Here is a 7,571-nt window from a genome sequence, read left to right on the forward strand (position 1 = left end):
ATTTGCTTTAATATTGCCCCTACACCGATGGAACATGCATCTGTGTGAAGTTCGGTTTTTAATTTCGGATTACATACTGAAAGAATTGCAATTGAATTTGGTGAAATGCTTCTATTTGTGGTGCGTTCCACATCCAAATCGCATTTTTGCGATTTCATTTTGTCAGAGGAATCATGGAAGATGAAATGCAATAGGACCCTAATTTACACTATTCAAATCCATGTCATAAACTTCAACCAAATTCACGGAAACACTTCTATCGGGGGATAAGCTGTATAAAACTAATCGATCGTCACGTTTAACCATGATAACATGTTCTTGGTTAATGAAATCCCGACCAACTAATAAATAATATTTAAGGTATTTGTCCGGAAGAATTATGGCACTTCCTTGTACCGAGGCCCCTTATATAGTAGTGTGGCCTAGCCTTTTGCAATTATTACATTCCAGACGTGTTTTTTTTGCAGTTGAAGTGAAATGTGACCCGGAACACCACAATTGGGCGGGACTCATATTTTCTAGAAAATTCTTTATTAATAGAATTTCCTCGATTGAAGCCTGTCCAAGACGGACGGTTGAATTTAGTCTTATTCTCACGAAAACTATGAATTTCGGTAGGCATGTTACCCACGGTATATAGATACGCGTAAAGTGCGTGCATCGTCTATAATACCACCGATTACTGCGTCAATCAAATGAACATCAGGTATGTTTATATGAAGTGCCCTTAATTTAGACAAATAAAACAACGTAATGAAGCGGAATGGAATTTGATCCTCTCGGTTCGAAAACTACGTCTTGACTAAACTTATCGTAAACCCAAAAAAACATCTCATAATAAGACCCTAATTAGATCTCCTCTCGCCAACTAATCGGCAAAAGAACGCAGCAGCGCCTCTTTGTTTTGCCAATACCCTAACCGGGACATCCTTTATAATAACAACAAAAAAATCCAGCCCTGCAGCCCCTCGAGGACAGAGAAAAAACATCTTGTATTTATCTCCTAGTTTATCAAGCTGTAGCGACCTCAAAACCGATTTAATCCGACGCGACGAGTTATATAGCGAAAACACTCCCGCGTTGTGCTGTGCCGTTTCGATAAAGGAAGCATTAACAGAAATAACAAATTGCGTTGCATGGGTTAGTATACCACGTTCATTTCGCAAATACCCACGGGACAAGCAAACGGAAAAATAAAATTACATCGTATTTTATATTAAACAAAAAGTCGCTTGCAATTTGGTTTTTCACCTTTTACGCGGACAGCAGGGGAATTCGATATGTATAGTCCGGCACGCAATAAATAAAAATAAAATAAATGTTTTTACCTGCTCGCAGGCAATAAATCAAACCGGTCCAGGGTAGTAGCAAGAAAATTGAAACACACAATATACGAATACATTGTGTAAAGTATAATTGTAATTATATAAATAATAAATAAAGCCCCTGGGGGTATTAAGGCGCAAAAAATATGTATTTAAATTAAAGCATCAAATTGGTATTTTTATTTGAAACAGTTGTCTTGTAAGAATACATAGAAAAATAAAATGTAACAAAATATGAAACAGTTCTTCTAAAAAAAAGCTTAAACAAAAACCCGTTGTTGAGCCTTAATTCCAACCATTATATGACCAAGAAGAGTGGGGATTGCAAGCGATATCATTTTAGTACTAATGCCATACCCAGTCGCATTAGTTTTAAAGACCATGGTTACTTCGTGAACCACACTCATACCTCACTCGATTGTGAAGATATAGGCAGTTTGATTTTTTGCTATTAAATATTTCTCAAAAATGGAACCCGTGGCAATACAGAAATAGGTATTTACGACCACCCCTTATATACAATCAGTGAATCGATTTTCTTTGACAGATGCAGTGCAAATATCTCCAGAAAGAGTAAATTTGCAGGAAAAACATCTTTTTTCTACTCCCGTCTGTAAAATATCTAATTACCCACCGATCTAGCGTGCGGGAAGCGTCACTTTACCAAGTCAGTTTAGTTTCGCACGGATCCGAGCCACTTCGTACATTTCTGACCGCACGGGTTCGGGGGCGTTTAATTTCAATCGAATGTACGAAGTGGCTCGGATTCGTGGGAAACGAAATTGACGCGTTAAAGTGGCGCTTTTTGCACGCTAGATGGGTGTGTAATTAGGCATTTTATAGACGGAAGTAGAAAAATATTTTTGCACTTGTCTTTTCGCTCGCCTGTTTCGTTTTAATTTATTGACGTTTATTTGCGGATTAATTCTCTTCGACTTGTGTCTACGCCTCAGATACAGGCGCGCCAAATTAAAATTATTTTATTCAGAAACCGATTTATTCCAATTTTGGTCGACACCGTGATTAGATTTGTATCGGATTTTGCCGTCGAAAATGAAGCGGGGCACGAACTAGAAATAATTGAATCGCGCCAATTTTGAGCGTCCGCAAATTCCGTTATTTTAACTTGGAAAAAAAAACCTCGAAACATTAATCGCAATTTGGCTGCGATTTTTTGAAACCTTTAATTATGTGTTGTACAACAAATTCGATAAACCAAATTAGTTTTAGGGTACTTTTACAAACCCCTGACCTTATCCTGGCTAGCGGTAAGAAAATTGATACACAATATACAGGGTGTCCAAAACAAAGTGTGTTTTAGAGAATAATGTTAAATACAAAAGTTATAGGTTGTGGTAAAGGTATTATATGTCTGTTGCGATGGTTTAAAAATTGGTCGGAGTGTACTGTGTGGTGGTGATGTGCGGAGCGCCCTCTATTGCCAATTGTGTGAGTCGAAGTCGGCGAAGCAGCGCGGAGTGGCCGGTTCCTTTTTAGGGGACGAACTGTGTTGACGTGCTATTGATTGTATTGGATTGTTTTGTGCTGGACCAGAGCAATTTGTACTTTTGTTTGTACTGTGCGTTACAAGAATTTGTCGCTTTAATAAGTGTAGGACTTATTAAACAAGAACCTTTAAAAGAAGCCTGAACTAAGAAAAGGAACAAATGCAGTGATTTTCAAACTCATCGTAAAGACAACACTAATCAGGGCTTAATAAGAAGGAAAATATATTGCATTATCAAAGCGAAGTTGTTTCTACCTTGGACAAACTGAAAAGGAAGCCAGAAGAAGATGAAACCAATAAAAATAATAATAAGCCATAGAGTTATTTGTAAAATGCAAGTAGTGGAACCACCCAGATTTAATGACCTTCAAGAAATTAACAGGTATAGATTAGACAAAAGATTCATAATTTACCTTGATGAAACATGGTTGGATACACACGACACTGTATTCATTGCACTCAAAACAGTCAGACAAAAGTACCCTCAAATACAGGAAAACGCGTCTCACTAATAGACGCTGAACTTTTTGAAAATTGATATCAAAAAAAACCTTTCCAAAAATATTCCCAATAACAGTGTTATTATCATGGATAACGCAAGCTACCACAGCAGCCTCGTCAAGTTCAAAAACTGAAATCCAGAAATATTTGTTAGAAAATGATATATATTTTGAATTCAGTTACAAAAGTCCTAAATTCTTATGCAATTAAAAAACATTTTATATGCTATAACAGGCTGGTCATACTGTTTCCCGTCTTCTTCAATCTCATTGCATTTTTAACACCGTAGAGCACTTGTTGAACCAAGTAAAATAAAATGTCAGATCATAAAATGTTACTCCTATTTTAAGTCAAAATGTTAATAAAAGTTAATAAAAAGTGTAATTAATAAGATGCCAATTGAAAGCTGGAAAAATGCAATACAGCACATTATAAAAATTGAGGGCTCTTATATTACAGTGACGAAGTAGATTCAGATATTTAGAATAAAAATGTAATTATATATAAATAGTACTTTTCACAAAACTTCTGCATTCATCCTGCGTCGGTTTTTGCTGAGTTGAACTTGCTGATGCCAATCATCCTGATGGCTTCTTATAGTTAGTTTCGATGTAGAATTCCTCTTTACCAAAGAACAACTTGCAGCTGTGAAATTTTGTTTTCTGCTCGGTTAAAGTGTTGCTGAAACTGTTTCAATGTTAAAAACAGCTTATAAAGACGATGCGATGGAAAAAACTCAAGTGTACCAGGGGTTTGTTTGCTTCAAAAATGACCGACCTCGTTCTGAACGTCCGTCAACTGCTCGAATCGACGAAAATATTCAAAAGATTCGAAAGTTTGTGCTCACAGACCATCGAAAGACAATTGAACAATTATCAAAGATTAGTGGGTTGCCTTGGAGCTCGGTTCAGCGAATTTTAACCGAAGATTTAGGAATGAAAAGAGTTGCTGCCAAGTTTGTTCCTCGTGTTCTGACTGACATGCGAAAAGAACATCGAGTTGAAACATGTCGTGCTTTGAATCAACAGTTTGAAACGGATCCAGATTTTCTTTCAAAGATCATTACTGGTGACGAGTCATGGTGCTATGGTTACGATCCAGAAACGAAGCAACAGTCCAGTCAATGGAAGACGTCACTGTCTCCCCGTCCAAAAAAATGTCGTCAGAGTTCGTTCCACCAGGTGAGACCGTTAATCAAGCTTTATATCGGAAAGTTTGTGCAACAGTATTCGACAAAAAAGACCCGATTTGGGCGGACAGGTGACTGGTTCTTTCACCTCGATAATGCACCTGCACGCACAGCCATTTTTGTTAAGCAGTTTTTGGCTAAAAATGGCATCGTTCCTCTGCCCATGCACCTTACTCGCCTGATCTCGCTCCGTGTGTTTCGAACAGTAGAAGCACCTCCAAGACAAATGTATTAGTTGTAATGGAGAGTATTTTGAAGGGGATAAGGTCGTTCTGTGATTTTCAAAACAATATATAGATATCTATAAATAGATAGGTAAATAGATCATTTATTCGCAAAACCAATTACAATGGATGTTTCGTCACAAAAAACAGCATTAAAATGTTTTAAAATAGATAAAGGACAGGATATAGCACAATCATATAAGATATATAACAAACAATACAAGTACATCAATATAACACTACAAACATTTTTTTAGACCATGCGTTTCGAATTCACTTAGGCTATAAAAAGCATTGGTTGCCAGATGCACCTTGGCATGTTCCTCAAATTGCTAATAGGGTGGCCCTGCATAGCCTAAAGATCTTCTACCAAATATGTTATTCAGTTTAGGCTATAAGCGATTTTCTCTGTTACGAGTGTAGTGACAATGGTTATCAGTGTGTTTCTTATGTAAATGTTTATTTTTTTGTGTATAACTAGCAGTATTTTAAATAGGTATATAGAAGGAACCGTTATAATTTTGTGTTGCTGAAATATTTATTTGCAAGACTGTTTCGGAAAAAGTTTAAAAATTAGCTTAAGTATTCTTTTCTGCTGTACAAACACTCTTTTAGCATCACTAGCGCGTCCCCAGTTCACAATGTCGTAAGAAATTGAGGAGTATGCCGAAGCATAACAAAAAACTAATAGTGATCTCTCAAGAAATGAGTCTCTAATTGTTAATATGGCAAAGAATGTATTTAATTTACTACAAACACACTGTTTATGTCTTGATCCCACCTCAATGATGCATCAATTAGAAGATTTGTGGGCATTTTTCGTTAAAAATATTAACAAGTTCATGATTTAGCACTTAGTCTGAGAGACTGTGACCATTATAAAGACTATTTACCGGATCATCTGATCGTGGGAAAATTTGTAAATGAAACTTTTTTCTGCTTGTCTAATGGCAAATAGCATTTAATGTAATGAACCGGTCCTTTTTTTGCAACATTTTGACACCAAAAATTTCTAAAACAAAATATTACCTGGGTTGCTTCGCTTCTATTTTTTGTTTTGCAAATAGAAAAAAAGTTGATATATTTCTGATATACGGGGAATGCAGAACAAACTGCATTGTACGCGGCCCGCTATCTGAGACGTCGCCTTCTTTAAAAAGCTGGAATTGAAAATGAGAAATCCACAAAATAATCAACATGATAATTTTATTACAAGTGAAGAATTGGAAATCAATGTTGTGGGATACGTCAACGTAAATCCAGCTGCGTCGCTAAAAGAAGTGGCATTAGAATTAGACATCTCACGAGAATCTGTGAGGAGAATTTAAAAAAAAACAAGGCTATCATTTTTTGAAGTATAACCATCATCAACATCTTTACTTCGATATTGTAATAGACTGTTAGATAAATATGAGGAGAATAACAATTGAGTTAACTTAATTTTGTTCCCTGATGAATGCCATATACATACAATACGTTAGTTTTATATAAAACACTTTCAACAAAAAATTGTAAACGTTGAATCTGTTTTTTCCATGCTGCATGAGCTTGTCGAGATTTTCTTCTGCATTTTTAATCTTACCGACTTGACAATTAATAATAATAAAAGCGAAGCCACCCAAGTAATCTTTTGGTTTTATAACAATGTATTTACTTATCTGTTTTTTTTTTTCCTTCCTGTGAGCTTATTTTTTAACGAATTTTGAAAATTTTGGTATCAAAATGTTGCAAACAAAGTACCGGTTTTAAAAAAAAAATTGTTCCCACTAGGGTGCCAGAATACTCAAGGAGACCGCGGACATTTTGGCGGAACCTTTGACTAGTTTGATAAATTGTTGTTTTACTGAAGGAATATTCCTAAGTATTTTTAAATTTTCTAAAGTAACGCCAATATTTAAAAACGGAGACCCTCAGATCTTCGATAATTATCGTCCTATCTTTATCATTGTTGCTTTCTCTAAAGTTTTTGAAATCCTGTTAAAAGAGAAGCTATATAAAATTGTTGAATGGACTTAATGCAAAAGGCTTACTCCAAATGGACAGTTTTCATATCTTTTTAAGTTGGTAATACTTTGCGCGTTGTTCATATGTGGTTACGTTTGCAAACGCTTAATTGTTACCATATAAAATATGTGAGTTATCATATTCTGCCAACTTTTACGTTTTCGCGTATTTATTACCTTCACCACCATCAATTACGTCCTTAATGACCCGTTTCCTACGGCAAATTGCCCTTCTTCGTATAATTTGATTGTCCCGCTGAACTTGATTGATCTTCATGTTGGAGTTGTGGGTGGCATAAAACAGGTAAACGAAAAAACTTAATTGATAAAAATAACGCTCAGTAAATTTTTCGGCAATGAAAGGAGTTGAGAAGAGATTATTAGTGTCAAGGTAAGCTTCATCTTTAGCATATAACCTGATGCCTGAAAACTGCCAAAGAAAGACAGAAATATTCCCAGTCTTTATACAAGTCAAATCACTATAATAAAAAATCGTTGTCATTTTAGATTAAAGAAGGATAAATAAATGGTAATTTGTTGATCAATTTTGGAGCTTTTTATGAAAAAGATCTTTGAAATTTTGCTGTGTAAAAGATAACAAACCCGAGTCGGTACTAAATTTAGCCATTAAAAGAAGAAGTTCCAAGTATTGTATATAATATCAACAAGACAGGAATTATACCCAAACAGTGGCTACAGTCTACTTTTGTAACACTTCAGAAAAAACAGAACGCCAATGAGTGTTTCGGGCACAGTACAATCGCTCTAATTTATTTATTTATTTACATACAGTGCTCAACAGTTACAGAATTACAGAATTAT

Source organism: Cylas formicarius, unplaced genomic scaffold (genome assembly GCF_029955315.1).
Source record: "Cylas formicarius isolate icCylForm1 unplaced genomic scaffold, icCylForm1.1 PGA_scaffold_9__14_contigs__length_23061073, whole genome shotgun sequence".
In the NCBI taxonomy this organism is placed as follows: Eukaryota; Metazoa; Arthropoda; class Insecta; order Coleoptera; family Brentidae; genus Cylas; species Cylas formicarius.